At 46.0% G+C, this 27,744-nt stretch overlaps 1 long non-coding RNA gene across 1 annotated transcript in view; it reads left to right on the top strand.

The window, feature by feature from the left end:
• The first annotated feature begins 21,745 nt into the window (after positions 1-21,745).
• The window catches only part of LOC131277065 (uncharacterized), a 156,713-nt gene continuing 150,714 nt past the window's right edge, over positions 21,746-27,744 (top strand). The window contains exons 1-2 of the long non-coding RNA XR_009184252.2: positions 21,746-21,909; positions 22,285-22,371. This is a non-coding gene — a long non-coding RNA (uncharacterized lncRNA). The remainder of the gene's footprint in view (positions 21,910-22,284; positions 22,372-27,744) is intronic.

The raw sequence follows: 27,744 nt of genomic DNA, 5'->3' as shown, positions 1-27,744 counted from the left end.
GCGCCACGGAGCCAGGTGGTTTTCCTATTGGTTGTCGTGCCAAGCTACCATAGCAGGCAATTGCACAGGTATACTGTCCAGAGTTCCAAACGAAAGCAGATAGCCCCTCTCGCCTAGGCGCAGCTGCCTAGTCGATAAAGCCCCAGGCACTGGTGCTCCTGTGGGCTGCGGGGACAGCCAGGTCTACGCTGGTGGCAGGAGGCTCTGGGCTTCAGTGCCCTGCCAGTGGGCCCTGCTTGAGTGTACGTGCTCTTGCATGGGGTGGTGCGGTCACCCCTCAGGCTGAAGTGTGGTTTGCTGGCCTGGCGAGGGGCGGCGGCCGCTGTAGGCCTATTTCAAACTGCTGCCCCCATAATAGGGTGGTTGGTTGGGCCCACCGCCATCCCTGAAGGAAGCTCAGCATGGGCACAGAGTGTCCTCAGTTCTCCCCTTCTCGTCAGCCATGCTTCCACGGCCGCCCCTCCTCCCGGATGGCCCCACACAATGCCTTTTGGGGCGGCACCCTTCTTCTTTCTGCCTGCGCAGATGCAGGCCGGAAAAATCCCGTTTGCCCTTTTTCCTCCCCCTGACAGCAGGGACAGCCAGGCTTGTGCAGAAAAATCCAATCTGCTCTTTTCCCTACCCCTGACAGTAGCAACAGCCAGGCGTGTACATGAAACTCCAGTCTACCCTCTACCCCAGCAACAACAGCCACCAATCACTAAACCCTGCCACTTCCCCCAGCAACAGCAACAGCCAATTCCTAATCACCACCCCTCTCCCGTCTAGTACCTCCCACTGACCTTTCTCCAGAAACCAATCAGAGCAGGGCGTGGCTTCGACCAATCAGCCTTCCCCAGGCCCTATAAAACTGTTGCCTCTCCCTCAATAAAGTTGGACTTGCGTGTTTACCTTGTCTCAGCGCTAGTTCTTCTGCTGTGCGCCCTCCAGTCCTGAGAGCCCCTGACAAAGGCCTGGCCTCCCTTGTCCCCAGTTCATCGCCGGCTTCTCCGGGCGAACCCTCGTTGCCGGCTTCGCCAGGTGACCCCGTCAGCCGAACCGCGCAACCCCTGTGAGGCCAACCCCTCGTCTGCTGCCGGACCGGCCCCTCGTCCGAAGTGGGACCAACCCTCCCCCTCGTACCAAACGGGACCGACCCCTCGTCCAAAGCTGGACTGACCCCTCGTCCACAGCCAGATCCCACCTCTACCGACCAAGCAAGCCACCACAGCTGGCACCCAATGTGGGGCAGTGCAACCCCACTACAGCCTCACTCCATAACCTGGCGGCCCCCCCCTCCTCTCTTCTCACCGTGGGGCTTCTCTCGTGCAACACTGCTGCTACCTGAGCCTTGGCTACCTCATATGATCCACGGCAGTCTGGGAGAATCGCTGGATGGCTTTCTCCTTCCATGTCGGGGGCTTATACCGACCCGCTATGATTAAGAGGAGCCTTGGATTTCTTGGGAGCGCACGATTGCACGTCTGAAGTAACCCTACCACAGCCCTACGCCCTCCTCTCTTCTTACCCCTGTCTTTTCGCTCTGCATTGCTGCTCCCGAACCTTGGTGACCTCATATGATCCATGGCGGTCTGGGAGAATCACTGGATGGCTTTCTCCTTCCATGTCAGGGGCTTATACCGACCTGCTTTGATTAAGAGGCGCCAATAAAACTCTCAGGAGTGTGTGCCTGAGCACCTCCACCCCTGCCTTCACCTCTGCCTCCTCCCCTCCGTGCTTGCTCCCCTTTGTCTTGCTCCACTGCTCGTCATTCCACCTTCCCCTCGTCGGGGCCTTCCTTTGGTCCACGACCACCGTCGGAGTCCCATCAGCTCCGACCCCTCGTCTCACCGTGCATCTCGGCTCCCATCGCCGCGCTCTCAAGGTAAGGGCCCCTTTCCTTATCGGCTCTAAAAGGCCATTAGCAATGGGTAACATCCTTTCTGCTAAGCAAGCCCCGCAAGTTCGGGTTCTCACTGGTCTCCTAGACACTCACCGGTGTAAGATCTCTTTGAAACAGCTCCAAGTATATTAGGACCTTCTTCTCCCCTTTAATCCATGGCTTACCACGTGTCAGCTCTGTGACCCGGATACCTACACTCACCTTATAGATAGGGTCACTTCTGCTGTGGAGCAGGAAGGTAAAAGATTCCCCCCTGGCTTATTACCGGCGCTTTTTACCATCCGCTCCTGCCTTCAAGGCACCCCTACCATCAACTCCCCCCGGCCGCACCACCGCCGCCGCTGGCCGCCGTGATTGTCAGGATGGCGACTTTAATCGGGATCCTGATGCCGGCTCCGACTCCGACTCTGAGTCGCTTGTCGAGTGCCTTAATAACGTGCTTGAAAATTGTCCCCCTAAACAGTGTAATCTTGCAGCGCCGAGCGCCGGTGAAGATGGCGAACTTCTGCCTTCTTCCTCGCTCGAAAAGGGGAAGCATTCTCCAGATGGCGGACCTCCGCCTTCTTCCTCGCTCAAAAAGGGGAGGTCCCTTTACCCCTCCCTCCCCCCGACGACTTCCTGCCTGGGTGGGCCAGAAGCTCTTTCCCCGTCATTTTACCCCTCCGCGCAGGGTGGCCCGTGGCCATCTTGTGGCACCGTTTGGGCACCGATAGCTTCTGCCCTGCCATTTTCTCAAAGTGGTCCGTGGCCATCTTGTAGCCCACGGCCATTTTGTGACCTGCCGCCATTTTGTAGTACCGCTGGGGACGGCCCGCAGCCATTTTGTAACACCATATGGGCAATGGCTCCTCTCGCGCCCTCCACGCCAGCGCCCCCCCGGCTCCGCCTCCCCCGGGCAGCCCCCTCCATCTGATCTGTGGCAAGCTGCCGCACATGCGGCTCCCTGTAGCCTCCCTCCTTCATAACCTCCAGCAGTCAATCCTCTAATCCCGTCCGTACCCCTCCTACCCCTCTACCCCCACTACAGATCCATAACCCGCTTTATCAGGCTAATGCAATTTTTAGCACATATGTACAGGTCAGCTATCAGTGACTCACTGATAGCAGCGAGTCACTTCATCTTCCCGGCCTCCTCCTACCTGACCTCTTCCTGCTCATTCTTCCCGCAGGTGCCCCAAGTCTTCTGTAACCGCAGCCCCCCATGCCGCCATCACTCTCAAGCAGCTCCAGCCCCACTAAGCGGCCCGCAACCCACTTTCCCCGGCCCGCGGCCTGCTTTCTAGCATCTAATAACGTTTCTGCTTTTGCCTCCCCATACTTCTGCGGGCTTCCTCCTGTCTCGACCTCACTCCTCTTCTCAGCCTTTCTAGTCCCCCGCCCCCCTCCCCTTTTTTTTTGCTTGAACCCCCATTGCGTTGCAGATTGGGCCGCCCCATGTTGGCCCGCCCCGTTAACATTGGCCTCTCTCGCGCCCGTGGAGACTTTGGCCTTCTTGCTGTCCTCGCCTATGTCTCCACCACTCTCGACGCTGCCGCCACCACCGCCGCTGGTGCCCTGATGCGACTTGTCCTCACAGCTGTGATCCTCCAGACCATCACACAGTCTGCCTCTGCCACTCTTCACCGCCAAGGAGAGATCAACTACCTGTAGCGTGCTGTCACTCTGGACTTTTAACCACAGGTGGACCTTATAGCCACTGAGATCAACGAGAATTGGACATTGCCCACACTTGTTTGCAACGGCCAGATACCACCCCCCAAATTGTACATTTGTATCCCTGTCTTACCCACCTCCCTCTTCAGCCCCGCTTCCCTCATTGCTTGCTGCCTCTTGGGCCTCGGCTACTTGTTGCTGCTGCCATCCTGGCCCTTATTTGAAAAGAAGGGGAAAATGCGGTCGCCCCTCGGGTTGAAGTGTGGTTTGCTGACCTGGCGGGGGGCGGCGGCCATGGTAGGCCTATTCCAAACCGCTGCCCCTGTAATAGGGTGGTTGGTCGGGCCCACCGCCACCCCTGAAGGAAGCTCGGCATGGGCGCAGAGTGCCCTCGGGTCTCCCCTTCTTGGCAGCCATGATTCCGTGGCCGCCCCTCCTCCCAGATAGCGCCACACGATGCCTTCTTTCTCCCTGTGCAGGCGCAGGGCGGAAAATTCCAGTCTGCCCTTTTCCCTCCCCCCGACAGCAGCAACAGCCAGGCATGGGCGGGAAATTCAAGTCTGCCCTCTACGCCAGCAACAGCAGCCACCAATCACTAAACCCTGCCACTTCCACCAGCAACAGCAACAGCCAATCCCTAACCACCACCCCTCCCCCATCCAGTACTTCCCACTGACCTTTCTCCGGCAACCAATCAGAACAGGGCATGGCTTCGACCAATCAGCCTTCCCCAGGCCCTATAAAACTGTTGCCTCTCCCTCAATAAAGTGGACTTGCCTGTTTACCTTGTCTCCGCGGTAGTTCTTCTGCTATGCGCCCTCCAGTCCTGAGTGCCCCCGACAAGGGCCTGGCCTCCCTTGTCCCCAGTTTGTCGCCTGCTTCTCCAGGCGACCCCCTCATCGCCGGCTTCGCCGGGCGACCCCGTCAGCCGAACCGCGCAACCCCTGTGAGACCGGCCCCTCGTCTGCTGCCGGACCGACCCCTCGTCCCAAGTGGCACCGACCCCTTGTCCCAAGCGGGACCTACCCCTCGTCTGCAGCCAGACCCCACCACTACCAACCGAGCAAACTGTCGCAGGTGGAGCCTGCTGGGTGGGGACTGGGCTAGGAGAGAAGCTCTGCTATGCTGTCCTGGACAGTTGTTCCCTCCTGTCTGTCTGGTGAAAAGCCAAGAGACAGAAGAAGCTCCAGGAACAAGAGAGCTGCTCCGTTGCCCAAAGTCAGAGCCAAAACTTCCACCGCTAGGAGCCACTGTTGGATAGGAATAGTTCCTTCCTCACAATTGCTGGGGGGCAGAGGGCTGAGTTCTAAGGCAGGGGGAGGGGCAGGGCCCCTTGCAGAAGGGGCTGTGGGGGAAGGGACCCGTGGGCCAGATCTGGTGCTGCTGGGAGAGACCCTCTCCATGGGCTAGCTCACCTGGCCCAGGCCAAGGGTCTGGGTCGGGCCTGGCTGCCAGGCTTCTCTGAAGAGGGGGTTTCCTCAGCAACCAAAGTCCCTGAGGCCTCCTCCAGCAGGGGCCTCCCTAGGGCCAGCCGGCGTTGCCCTGCAGGTCTTTTCCACGGCCATGGTCGCAGACATGCTGTCTGCCATCGCCGTCACCTCCACCTTTTGTGAGGGGAACCCCGGCCTTTCCCACCGGTGGCCTGCGGGCTTCGGCCTGGGCTCCCGGCCAGGCCTGCAGAGGCCTGCCTCCCAGAGAGGACAGGCCCAGAGTCTTCCCTCTCCCTTGTCAATGTCCTCTCTTTCTCTGCGTTGATTTTCTGGGACGAGAGGGGCCCCAGAGCACCCCGACGACTCGGAGCAATGAGCCTGCCCTTTCTCCTCTAGCCCTCCTGTTTTGCGACCGTACGAGTATGAACGAACGAGCATTTCTCTCGGCTCTGGGGCCGGGGGATGCAAAACGAAACTGCTTACCTATTGGGTGGTGAGACCCTTGCGTGGAAATCATCTCTGCTCACTTGGGGCAGGCACTGCGGTCAAGTGGGCTTACAGGTCCAGGTGTTCCATGGACCGGGTACATTCTAAGCAGCCATCGTGACCATCCAAAGCAGACGTATGGGTTGTTTGGGCATTGACTCAAGGCGTAACCGTCCGTTTGTGGGGAAAAAAAAGTGAGAACCCATCATCTTAAGCACATTTCACTCTGCCAGAACATGCCACGCAACCAGGTGAGTTTGCTATTGAGTGCCGTTCCAAGCTACCAAGGCGGGCAATGTTTCCAAACCAAAGCAGATAGCCCTTCTCGCTGAGGCGCAGCTGCCTAGTCGATCAAGCCCCAGGCCCTGGTACTCCTGAGGGCTGCGGGGACACCCAGGACTACGCTGCTGATGGCAGGTGGCTCCGGGTCTCAGTGCCCTGCCAGTGGGCTCTACTTGGGAATCCGTGCTCTTGCACCGGGGGTGGGGTGGGGTTGGGAGTCGGTTGCAGGGGGGCCTCTCTACACATGCCTCTTCTGCTGTCACTTTGGCTGCGGCTGAGCCTGGCACTGGGTGCCTGCATGCTCAGGAGACAGGCTTCTGCATGTCTGTGGACAGGCCCCATGCCAGCTGGGACCTGAGCCTCAGCCCATGTGCAACACCTGCGCTCAGGTTCGTTGGACCGGCCCAGGTCAGCTGAGAGGGAGGAGAAGATGGTCCTCACCGCGGAGGGAAGCAGTAGTGCTGACACCTGCCAGCGGGAGAGCCGCATCCCACAGCCCTGTGGGATCTAAGCCCCCTCACGCTCCATCCGCCGCCTGCACCCCACCCCCTCCTGTCGGGGAGAAAGCCGGCGCCGGAGGTGGGGGTGGGGGGGCAAGCGCTGGGCCTCCCGCGCCTCCGTAGACCGCTCTCTGACGCCCGCCGAGCCAGGAACAAAGCGCAGGCGCCACAGGCTGCTGGGCTGGCCACGCCCACCGCCGCCCAGGCGTGCAGGCGCCCCTCACCCCACCCCCAGAGACTCGCCCAGACCCCGCCCCGCCTGGTTGCTCTGGAGACAGTGGCCACTGGCGGGAGGTGCCCAAGGCCGGGAGTGGGAAGAGTTTTGATAGATTGGGGGGGGGGGCGTTTTCTGCACTCGGCAGTTGTCCCCAGTGGCAGTGCCGGGACAGATGCGGCCAATAGGCATCTTGCCGAAACCCACCCGATGCACTTCGGGCAGCGCGTCCACTACCAGGAAAATCTCCAGCGCTGGGGTAAGCAGGGTTCCAAAATGTGTGCACCGAATGCCACCAGGAGGCCACGGGGATGGGACGGAAGGGGTCGCCGACATGGGTGGAGCCTGCTGGGTGGGGACAGGGCTATTAGAGAAGCTCTGCTATGGTGTCCCGGACAGTTGTTCCCTCCTGTCTGTCTGGTGAAAAGCCAAGAGGCAGAAGCAGCTCCAGGAACAAGAGAGCTGCTCCGTTGCCCAAAGTCAGAGCCAAAACTTCCACCACTAGGGGCCACTGTTGGATAGGAATAGTTCCTTCCTCACACTTGCTGGGGGGCAGAGGGCTGAGCTCTAAGGTGGGGGGGGCAGGGCCCCTTGCAGAAGGGGCTGTGGGGGAAGGGACCTGTGGACCAGATCTGGGGCTGCTGGGAGAGCCCCCTCTCCATGGGCTAGCTCACCTGGCCCAGGCCAAGAGTCTGGGTCGGGCCTGGCTGCCAGGCTTCTCTGAAGAGGGGGTTTCCTCACCAACCAAAGTCCCCGAGGCTTCCTCCAGCGGGAGCCTACCTAGGGCCGGCCAGCGTTGTCCTGCAGGTCTCTCCCATGGCCATGGTCGCAGACATGCTGTCTGCCATCGCCGTCACCTCCACCTTTTTTGAGGGGAACCCCGGCCTTTCCCACCGGTGGCCTGCGGGCTTTGGCCTGGTTTCCCAGCCAGGCCTGCAGAAGTTTGCCTCCCGGAGAGGTCAGGCTCAGAGTCTTTTTTTTCCTTCAATCTGTTTATATGGTGTATTACATTGATTGATTTTCTTATGTTGCACCATCCTTGCATACCTGGAATGAATCCCACTTGGTCGTGGTGTATAATTCGTTTAATGTGTTGTTGAATATGATTACCATGTATTTTGTGAAGGATTTTTGCGTCTAGGTTCATTAGAGATATTGGTCTGTAATTGTCCTTTCTTGTGGTGTCTTTGTTTGGCTTTGATAGTAGGGTAATGTTGGCATCATTGAAGGAGTTAAGCAATGTTCTTTCTGATTCAATTTTTTGGAAGAGTTTCAGCAGCATTGGTGTTAGTTCTTTCTGGAATGTTTTTTAGAATTCACCTGTAAAGCCGTCTGGCCCTGGGCTCTTCTAAGTTGGGCGGTTTTTTTTTTTTTTTTAAAGATTTATTTATTTATTTAATTCCCCCCCTCCCCTGGTTGTCTGTTCTTGGTGTCTATTTGCTGCGTCTTGTTTCTTTGTCCGCTTCTGTTGTCGTCAGCGGCACCCGCTTCTGTTGTCGTCAGCGGCACGGGAAGTGTGGGCGGCGCCATTCCTGGGCAGGCTGCTCTTTCTTTTTTCACGCTGGGCGGCTCTCCTCACGGGCGCACTCCTTGCGCGTGGGGCTCCCCCACGCGGGGGACACCCTTGCGTGGCACGGCACTCCTTGCGCGCATCAGCACTGCGCATGGCCAGCTCCACACGGGTCAAGGAGGTCCGGGGTTTGAACCGCGGACCTCCCATATGGTAGACGGATGCCCTAACCACTGGGCCAAAGTCCGTTTCCCTAGTTGGGCGGTTTTTAATGACTGATTCTATCTCTTTGTGATTGGTTTGTTGAGATCATCGATTTCTTGTTTCATCAATATAGGCTCCTTATGTGTTTCTAGGAATTTGTCCATTTCTTCTGAATTGTCACTTTTGTTGGAATATAGCTTTTCAACGTATCTTCTTATGATAGTCTTTATTTCTGTGGGGTCAGTGATGATATCTCCTTTCTCCTTTCTTATTTTGTGTAGTTGCATCTTCTGTCACTTTTTGTTTTCTAGTCTCACTAAAGGTTTGTCAATTTTATTGATCTTCTCAAAAAACCAGCTCTTGGTCTTGTTTATGTTTTCAAGTGCTTTCTTATTTTCTATTTCATTTAGTTCTGCTCTTATCTTTGTTATTTCCTTCCTTCTTCTTCCTGTTTGATAACTTTGTTGTTTTTTTTCTAATTCCTCCAAATGTGCAGTTAATTCTTCAATTTTTGCTCTTTCTTCTTTTTCGATGTATGAATTTATGGCTATAAATTTCCCTCTCAGTACTGCTTTTGCTGCATCCCATAAATTTTGGTATGTTGTGTGATTATTATTTGTTTCTAGGTAGTCCTTGATTTCTTTTGAGATTTCCTCTTTGACCCACTGGTTTTCTAAGAGTGTGATGTTTAATTTCCATATCTTGTTGTTAAATCTGGGCCTCTGGCCCTTGCAGATTTCCAGCTTCACTCCACTGTGGTCAGAGATATTATTTTGTATGATTTCGATCTTTCTGAATTCATTAAACCTTTTTTTGTGGCCTAGCATATGGTCTTTCTTGAAGAATGATCCATGTGCACTTGAGAAAAATGTATATCCTGCTGTGTTTCGGTGTAATGATCTGTATAGTCTATTAGATCCAGCTACTCTAATATACTGTTCAAATATTTTGTTTCTTTAGTGATTCTCTTTTGAGATGTTCTGTCCAGAGTTGATAGTGGTGTATTAAAATCTCCCACTATAATTGTAGATGCACCTGTCCTTTCACTTAGCTTTTCCAGCATTTGCCTCACATATTTAGAGGCACTCTTGTTAGGAGCAAAAATATTTATGATTGTTCGTTCTACTTTACAGATTGTCCCTTTCACTAATATGTAATATCCTTCTTTGTCTTTCACAATTGTTTCATATTTAAAGTCTATTTTGTCTGATATTATGTAGCTCCTCCTGCCTTTTTTTGGTTATTGTTTGCTTGTAAGATTGTTTTCCAACCATTCACTTTCAGCCTCCATGAATCTCTGGGCCTAAGATGTGTCTCTTGTAGACAGCATATAAATGGGTCATATTTCCTTATCCAATGTCCCAGTCTGAATCTTTTGATAGGTGAGTTTAATCTGTTGACATTCAGTGTTATTACTTTCAAGGAATTATTTATGTTAGCCATATTTTGATTTGACTTGTGTTTGTCGTATTTTGTGTTTTTTCTTCTCTTGTTGTCTTTTTTGTTGCTCTTACACTCTCCTCCAACTCTTCCTGTCCTGTTTTTTCCTTTCTTCCTGCAGAACTCCCTTTAGAATTTCTTGAAGGGGAGGTTTCTTGTTGGCATACTCTTTCACTTTCTGTTTATCTGTGAATATTTTGAACTCTCCCTCATTTTTGAATGCTAGTTTAGCTGGATAGAGTATTCTTGGTTGGACATTTTTTTCTTTTAGTACCTTGACTATTTCATACCACTGCCTTCTTGCCTCCATGGTTTCAGATGAGAAATCAGCACTGAATCTTATGGAGCTTCCCTTGTATGTAATGGTTTTCTTTTCTCTTGTTGCTTTTAGAATTTTTTCTCTTTGTCTTGGGCGTTGGATAATTTGACAAGTATATGTCTTGGGGTGGGCCTGTTGGGATTTATGATGTTTGGGGTGCACTGTGCTTCTTGGATATGTACATCCATCTCTTTCAGTAGATTTGGGAAGTTTTCAGCCATTATTTCCTGCAACACTCCTTCTGACCCCTTTCCCTTTTCTTCTCCTTCTGCCATGCCTATAATACGTATGTTTTTGCGTTTTGCATTGTCATTCAGGTCCCTAAATCCTAGCTGGATTTTTTCTATCTTTTTATCGATCAATTCTACTATCTGTTTGATTTCTGATGCACTGTCTTCCACATCACTAATTCTCTGCTCTGCCTCTTCTAATCTGCTGTTATTTGCTGCGAGTGTATTTTTGATTTCTTGAACTGTGGTGTTCATTCACATCATATCTGTTATCTTTTTGCATATGTCTGCAATTTCCCCTCCACGTGTTGTCTTCATATTGTTAACCTCTTCCTTTACTTCATTAAATTTGTCTCTGATATATGTTCTGAGATCTTTAATTACTTGTGTGAAGCTCTGCTCCCCTTCCTGGTTTTTAGTTTGTTGATTGGATTCAGCCATGTTTTCCTGATTACTGGTTTGGTTTGTAGATTTTTGTTGCTGTCTGGTCATCATTTTATCTTCACGGGTTTAATCACTTCCTTAGCTTCTTTGTCTAGTCTTGGGGATTAATTAGCTATTGTTTTTGCATAAGTGTTATATCTTCTCTTTGTCACTTTGTTCTTCTTATTCTAATTTCTTATTGCTGGCTGAGTTCACTTTGAAGGAAACTATTAGGGCCAGGGAAAGGCAATTGTGTAAGAAAGGAAAATGTGTAAACTAGTATTGGTAATAAATGTTAACAGAGCAATAGTATGAGATCTGGGAGGACGGATATTAGATTCATGTAAGTTGTGTAGAGTTATAGTAGTAGGTAGAGTACCTATAATGAGGTAGTTGACTGAATATGGGAGGAATATGGTATGAATTAAAAAGCTAGTGTTTTCGTGAGAGAGGGAAAGAGAACAGAAAGGCAATAGTTTCAAGAGTGGATAAAAGACAGAAAACAAAACAAAGGTACTAGAAATTAAGAGTTAGACAATTTTGGGATAAAAGAAAGGGAGGTGGAATATAGGAGAGACAGTAGATGATGGAGGATATCAAGATGTGGGGGAAAGGGGATAGTGTAGTTAACCAAAATCAATTCACACAGAAATGAGGCAACAGAGGATGGGGAAACCCAGCAAATGTGAGGTGTTTCCTGCAGCACCTATTGTATACTTAAGATAAAATAAAATAGAAGAAAATGAGGGACAAGAGAGAATAAAAAAGAGAAGGAAGAAAGAAAGAAAGAAAAAGGGGGTGGGCAAAGGGAGGGGAACAAGTAAGGAAAAGAGAAAAAGATATAGAACAACCACAACAGCAACAAAACCCCCCCCCCCATATAACTAAAAAAAAAAAAGACTTTGGGGGATACGATGGGAGAAAATACTAGGAGATAATGCAATGTTAGCAATCAGGACAATAAAAAATAAAAAAATAAAAATAAACAAAACAAAACAAAAAAAAACAAAGAAAAATGGAAACATTGAGGGCTACGATATTCAAGGACCTCAGATGGACCTCAGGGCATGATGGATTCAGGGATGGAAAGTCTGTGATATTGCAGACTCAAGAGGTGTGAGTCTCTGGGGTCTGGGCCACCAGGGTTTAGGGGACTCAGACCTGGCAACCTCAAATCTGGTTAACAGGGAGCCTGGGAGCACCGCAGTGCAAAACAGCCTTCAGGGATCCCTGCAGCTGGGATAGGACCAGCCAGCCCTATGGGGGAGGTCACATCCACAAACTCTGACCTATGTGTCAGAACCCCGCAATTCACCCTCTCACTCGGGTCTCTTCTGTGGCTGTACCACCAATTCAACTTCAGGACACCTCCCACCCTGTAAGTCCTCAAAACGGCCACCTGGGGGTGTCTCTACACTACAGCCAATTTAATGATGCTGCAGATCAGTAGCCAGGCCCAGGGGGCGGGGCTCCAGTCAGAAACACTGATATCAGAGTCCAAAACCAAAATTCCCACATTTCGCAAAATATTCCCCTAATTGGCTTCCAGACGTCTCCCACCCTGCCAGTCCCTGAAACAGCCTCCTGGTGACATCTCTTTATTGTGAGCAATTTAAGGCCACTGCAGACTGGCCTTGGGGGCACAGCTCTAGCCAGAAGTGTTATTATTTGTGTCTGCAATCAAAAATCCCTGCCTCGCAATAAAACTTCCGTCTGTCTCCCCAAATCGGTCTGCGAAGGCCTCCTGCCCTGTTAGCTCCCAATAGCCCGCTCAGGGCTTATGAATTCCCCAGTACCACAGAGACTCCAGGAATCGCTACTGCAGCACCAGTGCCACAGCTCCACCCACCCCAGGAGGGAGCATCCCGTGCGCAGCCCCCACCTCCATGTAATTGAGCCTCAATTTTATCTTATACATGAATTTTCTCAGTTACCTTCCCACCAAATCAATGTCCAGACACCTCCTGCCCTGCAAAATCCCAAAACAGCCTGGCCCTGAAGAATTTCCAATGCTGCCCAGCTGCTTCTTTGCAGGAGAGATTGTCAGGTGCACTCACTCAGCCACCATCTTGCCCCACTCCCCATTTACATATTGATGCTCCACAAGGTTCAATCTTCTCACTTTCCTTCTCATTCACCATAGTCTATTTCAATGACCACATCCAAACCTATTGTTTCAAGGAGGAGGCCAAGGACTCTTAACTTTTCATATCTAGCCCAGCTCTCTCTCCTGAGTCCCACATGTGAATTTCTCACTTGTCTTTCATAAATCCCTCAAACTAAGGCTGTTACTCCACAGGTCTAAACCATTTTCTTTTTCAGTATGAATGTCACCACCTCCTGCCCAATTCTCTAAGCAGAAACCAGATGATTTCCTTTATATTTCCCACTCTATCATTCTGAAATAATATTAGTCTGAAGATGTGTCAATACTACTTCCTATATATCTTCTCAATTCCACACCACCTCCCCATTTCTCACTGTAGACTTAGTCCATTATTTCATCACTGATAGCCTGGATTATTGTCACAAGCTTCCAAATATTTTCTCTGCTTCTGGTCCAGCCTCCTTCAAATTTATCTTCTACACTGCAGCTAGGACAGGTATAAAATTCAAAATATTTCTTATCTAAAACCATTCAATTATTTATATAGTTTGCATAATAAAATTCAAATCCAGCATTTTAGAACAGAAATCTCCAAACTGGACATTATCCACCTCTACAACTCATCTGTGAATCCCCCAACAGAATTATCTTACACTAAAGGTCAGCATATTCTAAACAGTGTTCCAAGGAACACTGTCGGAGTCTTGTTCGGCGACCCGAGGTATCGGGAATGAAAGAAAAAGAAAGATTGGGTTCAGGGGATCTGAGAGCATTGATTTCTCAAGCTCATCAGACAAGTTTATTGAATTGGGGGGCTAGTATATATACCCCTAACCTACGTGACATTCAGCACAAAATCAAGTAACCTATTACCCTTACCTCATACTATATTAACTAGTGATTGATGAACACCCAACAAACTTTACTGGAACTATTATTATAAGAATCAGTAACTATACTCATAAATCCTGTTGCCCAGATTGTTCTGTTCTATATGTATTGTTCTGCCTGCAGGTGTGCTGACCCAGCCAAGATTGTGCTTCGCACCGATAATCATAAGGGACAGCTTGACTCAGTGGTCAAGGAAGTAACTTGCTTCCATGGAAACAACATGCCTTTGTTTCCCACAGAACACTTCTTTCAGATATTAATAAAACTCTGGTCTAATAAGTTTGTGAACATGGGGAAATGAACTTAAACACAGTGATGGGCAGAGAGTGTAAACTATAATGTAAACTGTAATATACTTTAGCAGCAATGTTCCAAAATGTGCTCATCAATTGTAATAAATATACCACACTAATGGAGGATGTTGTTAATGTGGGAAAATGTGGAAAGGGTTTGGAGTGGGACATATCAGAATTCCCTCTATATTTTTTGTAACATTTATGTAGTCTAAGTATCTTTTTTTAAATTTAAAAGTATATTTAAAAAATAAACACAGTAATGGGCATTGAGGATATCCACATAAGGAACAGAGAAGATAAAGTTTGAGTACTGAACTCCTGTTTTTCACTGAATAGCTACTAACATCTGAAGGCATTCAGTTTGGGAAATGTTACTGAAAGCATTTGGGAAAACCTAAAGTTCTGACAATATGCTCTACTCTCCTATTTCTTCACCTCTGCCTGGTGAGCCATCCATTCATTCAGTCATTCATTTGTTCATACACTCCAAAATAATCATTGGATATCAACTAGTATATGCTTTACATTCAGGGGGAGAACATGCTCTTGGTGAGCCAAACTTTGTAAACATATGATTAAAACAGTCAGGATAAGTGCTCTGAATTTTGGAGCATAGTGTAAGGACCTGAGTTTGGCAGATCAATCGACAACAAGCTTCCCCCTCCCCCCCGCCTTGACAGGGATATCCCTCAGATAGGAGTCAATTTTTTTTTTTACTTTAGGTATTAAATAGAATCTTAGGTGTTAAATGAGCATATATTTACAGATGTCATATCTTTTCTTTAGGTTGATCCTTTTATTGTTATGAAATCTCCCTCTCTGTTTGTAGAGATATAGGTAAAGTATATGTACATGTCATGAAAGTTAAGTTGGTATCAAATGAAACATGATTTTATATATTAAGGATGTTGCATTTTAACCCCATGGAAAACACAGGAAAAGGAAATGACAATATATCCATATAGGAAAAGGAATGCAATCAATGAGGTACAATTCAAAACATCCAATACATATAATAGTAGGAAAAAAGGGTTGTGTTTAAAATGAATTCTTACCTTAGGACAAACTTTCTGGATAGAGTTAAGAAATTCATAATAATAATAATTTGAAAGAGTGGCAGAGTAAACTAGGCTGATGGGACATTAGTGATCGTGAGATTATTCTAGATAGATATTTTTCATTATGTTCATGTATCTAATCAAGAAAACTAATATATTTTAAATAAAATGCAGATTTCTGGTTCTCCACACCAAATCACAGATAAAAATATCTGAGTATAAGGTATAGAAAATAGTATTTTAAATATGTTTCCTACAAGATTTTCATGTACAATAAAGATTGAACCTTTCTGTTGGGAGACTGTAATGAATTCAATAATTGAAAGGTTCAGAATCCTTGACATAAGTCATATATATTGGCTTCTTCATTTTCCACTGACCACTAAAATATTATATACCTGGACCACAGTTTAACCTCCTGACACAATGTCTTTAAATTATAGTTTTGTTTTTTATTTACCAAGAAATGGTTCTTATTTGCTAAAAAAAAAATTATCTTTTTTATTATTGTTCTTTTTTATTAATTGTCTATAATAACAGTTATATGTTATTTAATTATCCCTGTAAAAGCTATCACTTTCAGCATTCTTGCATCAGGAAAACTTTTTCTTAAGAATGGTATGTTTCCTTCTCTGTGAAAAACAAATATGTAATTGCTTTTTAGCCTGAGAAATATTTAACAAAAATGATAAAAGCATGGCTGCCCTGGTGGAAGGGGCTGAGGGTCAGAACTGTGTACTCTCAGTTTCCTCCATGACTCCTGCATTAATTTCCTCACTGCTGTAATGGATTCCATATAATGGGTTGGCTTACCAACAGGGATTTACAGACTCAAGGTTTCAGAGGCCAGAAGGCTTGCTTCCTCCCAGAGTCAGTACTTAGAACTCACCAGCCATGTTGGTGCTCCTTGGCTTTTCTGTCATGTGCTGATGCATATGGCTGTGTCTTCTCCTTTCTCTTCTGGGTTCTGTTGACTTCCAGCTTCAGGCTGCTTCCAGAGCTTCCTTTCCACATCCATTTGCTTTGCTTATAAGGACTTCAGTGACACTGGATTTAAGGCCCATATATTCAAAGGTCCTATTTACAAAAGTGTTCCCACCCACAGACCAGGGGTTGGAAGCTGAACATACCTTTTGTGGGGGACATTATGCAATCCCCAACACCAAAGATACCCTCTGACAACTCACCTTTCCAATGGGACCCAGAAAGCAATAAAAAAATCATTAAGTGAAAAATCACTTTGGAAATCAGTATTTCAAATGTCCACAATTCTCACTTTGCTCTGAACACTAATTCAGTCAAATTTAATGCAATTTGTATTAACTCTCTTTGTGAGAATGTTTACTTTTGCCTTCTTTATGGCTTTAACTTCTTTAGTGCTTTAGTTTCAAGAGAATTTTATAATTATTTCTATAAATATGTATTTGTGCTATACTAAAAAACCATTATGGAAAGATGGGGTACAAATAGTCTGAATACATATTCATTATTATTATCTTTATTGAAATCTTGTGAACTCAAATGGCTTCTATTACTTTACAATGATTCTTCTGGGAAGATGGCAGATTAGCAAGACAGAGGACTCTCTTCTCTTCCAGAAAAATAGCTAGAGGACAGGCAGAAATGGCCTGGAAAGAAACTTCTAGGGGTCAGGACCCCAGGGGAAGGCTGGATACCACCCAGCAGACAGAGGGGCAATGGAAAAGAACCATGGTGGCAAAACTATGAGTACATGCTGCAGTTGCCAGTATCCACCCCCACCATATAGATGCTTTGAATTCTCAGGCCTCAGGGCCACTGGCTACAAAGGGGGACCCACCTCCCAGAAGTGAGGAGAGAGCAACACAGCCTAAGGCTGGCTGCTTTTGACCCACAACTTTGGTCTGCTGTGCCCTTGAGCTCCTGCAGGTTGGGTGGGGCCCTGCTATTGTTTGCATGGGAGCCAGCAGGGGACTAATTGCCCTCTCTATAGACCAGGACTGACTGTTTGAATTAGGGGGCTCTTAGCCTCCAGGCAGGATCCTCTATCACAGTGATCCCCTCTGGTGGACGCAAACACACTCTGACCAGGCTTTGAATTGAGAAGGCTGACAAAGAGTGCCATGGCTGGACCAAGGAAAAGCATATAAGGAACACAGATAAGCAAGAGAGGCATTTTCTGGTCTTTACAGTCTCCCTCCCCAAGGGCCTAGGAAGCAGGTCTGCAACACATTACTCTGCTCAGGGCCCAGATCTGAGCAACTAACAGGGACAATCCTAAGACCCAGAGCAAGGTGAACCAAGAATCAAGGACACCAGTAACACACAGCCTCCTGCCACTAAATCCCTATGAAAGGAAAGTGAGCATCTGAGTAAACTCACCATTCAAATCAGATGCCTAGACATCAGGAAAAAGTTACAAGTCATTCTGAGAAAAGAGAAGAAATGACCCAAGAAAAGGAATCTATCAAATTCCCCAGAAAAGACACAGGATTTCATACAACTAACCAAGGAGATGCACACAAAATTCCAAAATCAAATTAATGAATTGAAAGATGATATGGATAAAAAGATAAAAGATATCAAGAAGACAAGTGAGCACAAAGAAGAATTTGGAAGCCTGAATAGAAAAGTAACAGAACTCAGGGTAATGAAAGACACAATAGTGGGATAAAAAACAAGTTAGAGGGCAGCAGTTGTAGCTCACGTGGTTGAGGATCTACTTTTCATGTGCAAGGTCCCAGGTTTGATCCCTGGCACCTTCTAAAAACAACAAATGAAAAAATGAACTCTCACTGCAGAGCAGATGTAGCTCAGTGGTTGGGCATCTGCTTACAATGCACAAGGTCCTGGGTTCAATTGTCAGTACCTCTTTAAGAGGAAACAAACAAAACAACAAAAACAACAAAACATTAGAGGCATACAACAGCAAGTTTGAAATGACAGAAGAAACAATAAGTGATGTAGAAGACAGAACAGCAGAAATGGAAGAGAGAAAAGAACAGAAAGAGAAAAGAATGTGAAAAATTGAGCAAGGGCTCAGGGAGTTGAGTGATAACAGAAAACACAACCACATGCATGTCATGTCAGTTCCAGAAGTGGAAGAGAAGGGAAAGGAGTAGAAAGAGTATCTGAGGTAATAAGAGCTGAAAATTTCCCAACCCTTATGAAAGTAATGAACTTGCATGTCCAGGGAGCACAGTGTACCCCAATCAGAATAAAATGTGAATAGACCTACTCCAATAGGTCTATTCAGATTCATAGTAGGTCTAACAGGACTACTCCAATTGCCAAATGTCAAAGATAAAGAGAAAATTCTGACAGCAGCAATGGAGAAGCAAACTATTACATACAATGGATGCCCAGAAAGATTTTTTTGTGGATTTCTCATCAGAACTTGAAGAAGAGAAGACAATGGCATGATGTAATTAGGATACTAAAAGAGAAAAACTGCCAGCTGAGAAATCTTTATCCACCAAAATTGGCCTTCAAATATGAAGGTGCATTTAAAATACAAAGAAAACAGAAATTAAGAGAATTCATAAAAATGATTCCATTTTGTAGGAAATATTAAAGGAGGCCTTACCACCTGACAGAAAAAGACAGGAGAGAGAGGTTTGGAAGAGATTATAGAAGAAAGAATAGCAGAAAGGATAATCAAGAGAGCAAAAATACAGACAGAAATAAGACATGACATATGAAAACCAAAGAATAAAATGATAGAAGTAAATAATGTATTTACAGTAATAACATTGAATGTGAATGGATTAAACTCCCCAATCAAAAGATATAGGCTGGGAAGCAGACATGGCTTACCTGCTGGAGAATCCATCTACCACATGGAGGGCCCAGGGTTCAATCCCCAGGGCCTCCTGACCTGTGCAGGTGCCCCTGCATAGCGGTGCCTTATGTGTAAGAAGTGCACCCCACAAGGAGAGCTGCCCCATGTGAAAAAAAAGTGCAGCTCACCCAGGAGTGGCACTGGACATGGAGAGCTGACACAGCAAGATGATGGGGGAAAAAAAAAAAAAAAGAGAGTTTCCCAGTGCTGCTAGATAATACAAGCAGACACAGAAGAACACACAGCAAATGGACACAGAGAGCAGACAATGAAGGGGGAAGGGAATAGGAATAAATAAAATCTTAAAAAAAAAAGATACAGGCTGACAGAATGGATGGAAAAACATGAGCCATCCATGTGCTACCTACAAGAGACTCACCTTAGATCCAGGGATAAAAACTGCCTGAAAGTGAAATCTTTGAAAAAGATACTCCATGCTAACAGTAACCAAAAAAGATCATGTCTTCTACACAAGTAAAAGAAAAACTTGCCAACCTTGATGAGTGATTCTGCAGTTCTTTGGGATTTGAGAGTTCTATGACAATGGAAATGAGGCCATGGCCTCTTATGGTTTAGAAAAGCCTGAGAGAAGAGAGAGAAGAGTCAGGAGAAGGAGGGGGAGGAGGGGGAGGAGGAACTGGAGGGAAGAGGGGAGAAATGGGACATAAAGAATGGCAGGGAAGGTTCATGTGGTCAGAGAGAACCCTGCAAAGGCACTAATAGAAGAGGGGAAGCTTAAGTGAGCTAGGAGAAAAACCCTCTGACCAGGTTCTGTACTAGAGCAGAAAAGAAAAAATGCTTTAATTGGTACTAGTAATGAAGTCTAGCAAGAGAATTGCTCAATTGCAAAATTCCTTTTTCCTCCTAATTCATCTTGGGTATGTCTGTGTTGATAATACTTGTTTAACTTAATACCCTAGCTTTTAGTCATTTTTAGAACTAGAGAAACCTATTCCTTGAACAGGAACCAGTCAGGATTTTTGTGGCTCCTTTGCAATGTAGGCACACCTTGTCCTTTTGGATGGCATGGAACTCTACCATCAGCAGGTGACAACTCAGACCTGTGCAGGTGAGAGATACAGTAGAAAGAAAGTGTTCCTTTCAAGCACTATAAGAGCATTATAATTATGAGAGTTTCTTTTTCCTCCACTTCACATTATCTGTATATTTTTTGTTAGGTGAAAGTGACATAACATAAAATTAACGATTTTAACAGTACATTCTGTGGCATTTAGTACATTCACTATGTTGTGCATCAAATTTATCTAATTTCACAACATTTTTATCCATTCTGAAGGAAAACTCATAGACCCAAAAGGAGTTACTCCACCTTCCCCACTCCCCTCAACCCCTGCCAGCCATTAATCCTCATTCTGTCTCTCTTTATTTGCATAGTATAGTGGGGGTTACGGGGGTGGGAACCTCATATATTTTTTTTTGTTTGCTTTTTATTTTTTATTTTTATTTATTTTTTTGACAATTAAATAAAAATCCAATTTACAATAGCATAAAATATATCAAATATATCAAATACAAAGAAATAAATCTAAGGCATGTACAAAACTATTACATTGAAAACTATACGTCATATCTCAGAGAATTTTTGAAGATAAATGCAGGAAAATACCCTCTTCATGGATTAGATGATGCAATCTTTTAAAGAAGACAGTTCTCTATTCTGTAGATTCTATGTAATTCCAATAAAAATCTTAGCAAGTATTTATTTAAAGAGGTACCAGGGATTGAACCAGGAACTTCATACATGGGAGGCAGGCGTTCAACCACTGAGCTGCACCCGCTCCCCAGTGAGTGTTTTTTGGAAATTGAAACCTGATTCCAAAACATATATGGATATTCAAAAGACCTAGGGAAGGCCAGAAAATCTCAAAAAGCAGAATTAGAAAACTTAAAAGACTACAAGATATAAAACTGCTATAAAGCTGCAGTAATTAATAGAGCTTTATATTATGAGCATGAATGATCATAATATTCATAGATCTGCTGGCATATTTGAGGCTCTCATACATATCCAGCCACCTGATTATGAAAAAGACACCCCTGCAGTTCAGTGGGGAGAAGGTGCTTTCCTGCTGTACTGGTGCTGGTTCAGTTGGGTATACCCACATGAATAAAATTACACAATCTACATAGCGTATTTCACAGTGGACTGTAGAACCAAATGTGGGAACCTCATATTTTTAATGTAACATTTGTGCTCAAGGTAGCGTAAAAAAAGACAACTAAAATTTTTTTTTTAAGTTTCCATTTATATGATAGTTTTTTGACATTACAGGAATAATCTGTTTGGAGTGAGCACACAAGTCCTAAAAGATGAATTACTGATAGTTTGTCCCAAGTATTACTCTAAAATATTCCAAGTGTTGATTCACTTATAACCATAGCATTTCATAGGTCTTAATTTCCCTTGAAGATTTTCCACTTTAAAATCCTGCGTATCTTGGGATACTACAATAATTCTGTTCATTTTAACTATTTTTATAATCTTGCGTCCTAGAATCATGACCTGTTAGTTGAAAAGGGGCCAGTAACCATCTGTTTACAATGAGACTCCCCGCTCCCCCCGACCCAGCGCACCTCCTGCTGCCCTTTATTGCGCTGCACCCTGAGCTTCAGTCTTCTGTGATGTAGAAGAATATTTATCTTACAACAGGGGGTAGGGGGTGGGGGGTGGGGGCGTGGCTGGCAGCTCCTCCCAGGAGGCGTCCCCATTCCTGGCCAGGGGGATCCACGTGGCTGCCAGGCGCTGGCCGGATCTCGGGGGTGGGGAGACCCTCCTCCCAGAGGATGCAGGTAGGGGTCCCGAAGTCTAGTGGGACGGGAGCGCGCAGGAGCCCTACGTGCGCGGGTCCGCCTCGGGCCGCGGCAGGGGGGTGGGGCTCCTGGTAAGGGCGTGGCGGGCGCTCAGCCCAGCTGCTGGCCGCGCAACGGCTTTCCCCACCGCTCAGCCCCGCCCCCTGAGGCCCCCCCCAGCACGCGGCGCAGCGGCTGCACCTTTCGGACCCTCAGGGGTTCCAGTCCCAGCGGTGTCCTGGTGGTTGGGCCGGGCCGAGACTCCGTGCCGGGCAGCTAGCGCCGGCCCGGAACCCTCAGGTGGAGCGCTTGGTGCCTTCTCGGACGCCGGCCTGCTCCTGGCTCGGAGCTCCGTACGTGTGCGGACCCCACCCGGGGGCGGCGGGGCGGGCCGGGGCGCAGGGCGGGCCGGGGCGCGGGGCTGCGGGGGCCGCCAGCAGCGCGGAAAAGCGGGCGAGCGGCCGTCCCCGCGCTGCGCTGAGGACGCGCCCAGCTGCACGGCCGCCAAAGCTCCCGCTGTGCGGTTGGGGCTGCCTTCACGGGGCCTGTGGGCGGCCGGGGCCCGGGGCCTGCTTCAGTCTTTGGCATTTTTCCAGACACAGATAACTTGTTTATTCTGTGAAAGTTAGTTGAATGAAATTACCTCGTTAGAGCTGCAGAGCTATTTACGATGTACCACTTTCTCTTATCCAAGCCCCAGTTGATAGGCATTTGTATTTTTTTCCCAGTTTTGACGGCCATGAACTTGCTGTGGGAATCAAGGTACAGCAATTTGTCTTGGATAGATATCTCGGAGTGGAACTAGCAACAATGATGTAAGTTTATATATATATATTTTTAAAGATGTATTTATTTATTTAATCACCCCCTCCCCCGGTTGTCTGTTCTCGGTGTCTATTTGCTGCGTCTTAGTCTTGTTTCTTTGTCCGCTTCTGTTGTCGTCAGTGGGAGGGGAAGTGTGGGCGGCGCCATTCCTGGGCAGGCTGCACTTTTTTTGCCCTGGGCAGCTCTCCTTGTGGGGCCCACTCCTTGCGCGTGGGGCTCCCCTATGCGGGAGACACCCCTGCGTGGCAGGGCACTCCTTGCGCGCATGAGCACTGCGCATGGGCCAGCTCCACACGGGTCAAGGAGGCCCGGGGTTTGAACCGCGGACCTCCCATGTGGTAGACGGATGCCCTAACCACTGGGCCAAGTCCGTTTCCCAGTTTATATTTTTAAGAAACTGACAAAATGTTTCCCAAAGTGATAGCACCTTTTGGCATTCTAACTAGAAAGGTATGAGGGCTCCAGGTTTTCCACATCTTCTTTAACAGTTGGTATTATCTTTCTTGATATTAGCCATTTTACTATGTCTATATGATGTCATAGCAGATTTTAATTTGTATTTCCCTAGTGATGAAAAGAATTGAATGTTTCTCCTCTGGTGAAAGTGTTATTTACATAGTTTCCCATTTTTAAGTGCTGTTTGTCATTTTTTTTTAACAAATCATTTTTATCTATATGTATCAACAAAGCATACCGTTCACCGCACAATCAGTGGTGTTTGGCAGCATCACATAGTTGTGCATTCATCACCTCCATCATTACTAGAGCATTTTCTTAATTTGAATAATAATTTAAAAAGTAAATCCATCACTTCTCCGTCTGTGCTTTCTACTGTTCACAGCTCCCCTTTTTGGCTATTCTTGCACAGATACTTTTATTTCCCCTCTGTAAATTGATTTACATTTACATTTTATGTAAATGGAATCATACAATATGTTATACAATATATTTAGTTCATAGCGATCCTCTATTTATTGTATTTATCCTTTTGTGTCTGGTTTGCTTCACTCAACATAATGTCCTCCAGGTTCATTGATGTTGTCAAATGTTTTAGGACTTCTTTTCTTTTTTTTTTTTTTTTTTTTAATTTATTTAATTCCCCTCTCCTCCCCCGGTTGTCTGTTTTTCTGTGTCTTTTTGCTGCATCTTGTTTTCTTTGTCCGCTTCTGTTGTCATCAGCGGCATGGGAAGTGTGGGCGGTGCCATTCCTCGGCAGGCTGCTCCCTCCTTCACGCTGGGTGGCTCTCCTTATGGGTGCACTCCCTACGCGGGGGACACCCCTGTGTGGCACGGCACTCCTTGCGCGCATCAGCACTGCACATGGGCCAGCTCCACACGGGTCAAGGAGGTCCAGGGCTTGAACCGCTGGCCTCCCATGTGGTAGACGGACGCCCTAACCACTGGGCCAAAGTCCGTTTCCCCTCTTTTTTTTTTTTTAAGATTTATTTTTTATTTCTTATTCTTCCCTTCCACACCCCACCCCCAGTTGTCTGCTCTCTGTGTCCATTTGCTGTGTGTTCTTCTTGTTTCCACTGGTACTCTTGTCAGTGACACCCAGAATCTGTGCCTCATTTTGTTGTATCATCTTGTTCTGTCAGCTCTCCATGTGTGTGGCACCACTCCTGGGCAGGCTGCACTTTCTTTTGTGCTGTGTGGCTCTCCTCATGGGGTGCACTCCTTGCACGTGGGGCTCCCTTATGTGGGGGACACCCCTGCATGCCACAGCACTCCTTGGGAAAATCAGCACTGTGTATGGGTCAGTTCATCACATGGATCAGGAGGCCCTGGGTTTGAACCTTGGACCTCCTATGTGGTAGGCAGATGCCCTATCTGTCTGGCCAAATCCGCTTGCCCATTTCTTCTTAAGTACTGCATAATATTCCATTGTGGGAATATACCACTGTTTGTTTATCCATTTGTCAGTTGATGGACACCTGGGTTCTTTCCAGCTTTTGACATTGTGACTAGCACTGCTATGAACATGAGTGTGCAGATGTGTATTTGTATCACTGCTTTCAATTCTGGGTGTAGACCCAATAGTGATAGTGCTGGGTCACTGGCATTTTTATTTATTTATTTCTCTCCCCTCATCCCCGCCCTGCCCCAGTTGTCTGCTCTCTGTGTCTATTTGCTGCATATTCTTCTTTGTCCACGTCTGTTGTTGTCAGCAGCACAGGAATCTGTGTTTCTTTTTGTTGCATCATCTTGTTGTGTCTGGTCTCCATGTGTGCAGCACCATTCTTAGGCAGGCTGCACTTTCTTTTGCACTGGGCAGCTCTTCTTCCGGGGTGCACTCCTTGCACATGGGTCTCCCCTATGTGGGGGACACCCCTGCATGGCAGGGCACTCCTTGTGTGCATCAGCACTGCACATGGGCCAGCTCCACATGGGTCAAGGAGGCCCAGGGTTTGAACCACAGACCTCCCATGTGGTAGATGGATGCCCTAACCACTGGGCCAAGTCTGCTGCCCTATATTCAACTTCTTTAGGAACTGCCCAACAGTCCTCCACAGGGGCTGTACCATTCTGCATTCCCACCAATTGTGAGTAAGAGTTCCTATCTCTCCACATCCTCTCCAACATTTGTAGTTCTCTGACTTTTTAATTGTGGCCATTCTGATAGGTGTGAAAAGATATCTCTTAAGTATGATTTGCATTTCCCTAATCATTACTCATATTGAACATTTTTTCACATGTTTTCTCACCATTTGTATTTCTTCTTTGGACAAATATCTATTCATGTCTTTTGCATTTAATTGAGTCTTTTTTTATTTTTGAGTTGTAACATCTGTTTACATATCATGGATCTTAATCCCTTATTGGACATGTGATTTCCAAGTATTTCCTTCTGCTGAGGCAGCTGCCTTTTCACCCTTTTGACAAAGTCCTGTGAGGTATACATGTGTTTAATTTTGAGGAGGTCCCATTTATCCATTTTTTCTTTTGTTTTGTGTGCTTTGGATGTAAGGTCCAAGAAACCACCATGTAGCACAAGGTCTTTAAGATGTTTCCCTACATTTTCTTCAAGCAGTTTTATGGTGCTTTTATATCTAGGTCTCTGATCCATTTTCAGTTGATTCTTATATGGGATGTACGATAGGGGTTCCATTCCATTCTTTTGGTTATAGATATCCAGGTCTCCCAGCACCATTTATTGAAGGGACTTTTTCCCCATTAACATGGACTTGGTGGGTGTCTGAAAAACTAGTTGACCTTGGAGGTGGGGGTTTATTTCTGGACTCTAAATTCTATAATACTGATCCATGAGTCTCTCTTTATGCCAGTGCCATACTGTTTTGGCCACTGTAGCTTTGTAATATGTTTCAAGGTCTGGCATTGAAATTCCTCCCACGTTGCTCTTCTTTTTTAGAATGCTTTTGGTTACTTGAGTGCATTTTCCCTTCCAAATGAATTTGGTAATTGCCTTTTCTATTTCTGTCAAGTAGGCTGTTGGAATTTTTATTGGTATTACATTGAGTCTATAAATCAGTTTAGGTTGGATTGACATCTTCATGATATTTAGTCTTAGAGTAAATGAACACAGAATGTCATTCCATTTGTTTAGGTCATTTTAAATTTCTTTTACCACTGTTTTGTAGTTTTCTGCATCTAGGTCCTGTACTTCTTTGACTAAGTTGATGCTTACATATTGAATCTTTTTGTTGCTATTGTAAATGGAATTTTCCCCTGATTTCTCCTCTGATTATGCAGTACTACTGTACAAGAACACTGATTTCTGCATGTGGATCTTGTATTCTGCCACTTTGCTGAACTCATTTCTTATGTCAAGTAGCTTTGTTGTAGACATTTCAGAATTTTCTAGACATAGGATCATGTCATCTGCTGATAGTGCAAGTTTTATGTCCCCTTTTCCTATTTGGATGCCTTTAATTTTTTTTCTTCTGTAATTACTCTAGCTAGAACTTGTAGTACAATGTTGAATAGCAATGATGATAGTAGGCATCCTTGTCTTGTTCCTGATCTTAGATGGAAAGCTTTCCACCTTTCCCCACTGAGTACAATGTTGGCTGTGGGTTTTTCATATATGCCTTTTATCATATTGTGGCATTTTCCTTCTATTCATACCTTTTGAAGTGTTTTTTTTTTTACCAAGAAAGAATGCTGGATTCTGTCAAATGCCTTTTCTGTGTCTATTGTGATCACCATGTGTTTTTTCCCTTCAATTTTTTTAATGTGGTGTATTATGTTGATTTTTTTTTTATGTTGAGCTAACCTTGCAACCAGGAACAAGTCCCCCTTGGTTGTGATGTGTAAGTCTTCAATAATGCTGCTGGATTCAATTTGTCAATATTTTGTTGAGAATTTTTGCATCTCTGTGTTCATTGAAGAGATTGGTCTGTACTTTTCTTTCCGTGTAGTGTCTTTATCTGGCTTTGGTGTTAGGGAGATGTTGGCTTCATAAAAAGAGTGGGGTAATTTTCCCTCCTCTTCATCATATTGGAAGAGTTTAAACAGGATTGTTGTTAATTCTTTTTGAAATGTTTGGTTGAATTTATCTCTGAAGTCATCTGGCCCTGAGCTTTTCCTTGTTGGGAGGTGTTTGATGATGGATTCAGTCTCTTTAAATGTGGTTGGTTTGTTAATTCTTGTATTTCTTGTAGTGTCAGTGTAGGTTGGTTGTGCCTTTCTAGGAATTTTCCCATTTCTAGGTTGTCATTGTTGGCATACAGTTTCTCATAATATCATCTTTTGATTCTTTTTATTTCTGTGGGGTCAGTCATTACTTCCCTCCTTTCATTTCTGATTGTATTTATTTGCCTATTTTTCTCCTTTGTTAATCTTGCTAGCAATTTGTCAATTTTACTGATCTTCTCAAAGGACCAGCTTTTGGTTTTGATTTTATCTATTTTTTTTTGTTGTTGTTGTTCTCAATTTAATTTATTTCTGCTCTAATCTTTATTATTTCTTTCCTTTTGTTTGCTTTGAGGATTGGTTTGCTCTTCTTTTCCCAATTTCTCTAGGTGTTCAGTTAAGTCTTTGAGTTTAGCGCTTTCTTCTTTTTTAATATAGGTGTTTAGGGCTATAAATTTCCCTCTCCAGACTGGCTTTGCTGTATCCCTTAAGTTTTCATAATTTGTGTTCTCATTTTCATTAATCTATACATTTACTGATTTCACTTGCAATTTCTTCTTTGATCTACTGATCATTTAAGAGTGTGTTGTTTAGCCTCCACACAGTTGCAAAGTTACCTTTTTCCTGTCTATTCTTGATTTCCAATTTCATTCCATTATGATCTAAGAAGGTGCTTTGTATAATTTCAGTCTTTTCATATGTATTGAGACCTACAGTGTACCCTACATGTGGTGTATCCTGGTGAAGGGTCCATGGGCACGTGAGAAGAA

This window comes from Dasypus novemcinctus, chromosome 31, assembly GCF_030445035.2.
Source record: "Dasypus novemcinctus isolate mDasNov1 chromosome 31, mDasNov1.1.hap2, whole genome shotgun sequence".
Lineage (NCBI taxonomy): Eukaryota > Metazoa > Chordata > Mammalia > Cingulata > Dasypodidae > Dasypus > Dasypus novemcinctus.
Note: the sequence above shows the minus strand (reverse complement) of the source record. Positions and strands in the feature narration are given on the sequence as shown.